Raw genomic sequence first — 294 nt, 5'->3', positions numbered from 1 at the left:
CGCCGGCCGCCCCCGGCTGGCCCTGCCCCGCCTCCCCACACGCACACGGGCACTGCCTGCCCCTGCCTGCCACCGCCGCCGCGCCCGAGGACGGCAACTGGGGTCGTGCTCTTTCTGTCAGTGAGGCAGATGTACGGAAGGCTGGAATTTCTCCTAAAGGTTGTTTTTAATTTGCACGCTGCCTCTGACTAAGGGATTTAAAAAACAGGAGAGAGAGAGAGAGAGAGAGAAACGCGTCTCGGATCCCCCCCCGCCCCGTTCTTTAGTTTACAAAAAGAGGTTATCTTTCTACCA

Source organism: Aptenodytes forsteri, unplaced genomic scaffold (genome assembly GCF_000699145.1).
Source record: "Aptenodytes forsteri isolate BGI_AS27 unplaced genomic scaffold, ASM69914v1 Scaffold97, whole genome shotgun sequence".
In the NCBI taxonomy this organism is placed as follows: domain Eukaryota; kingdom Metazoa; phylum Chordata; class Aves; order Sphenisciformes; family Spheniscidae; genus Aptenodytes; species Aptenodytes forsteri.
This window is presented reverse-complemented; position numbering follows the sequence as displayed.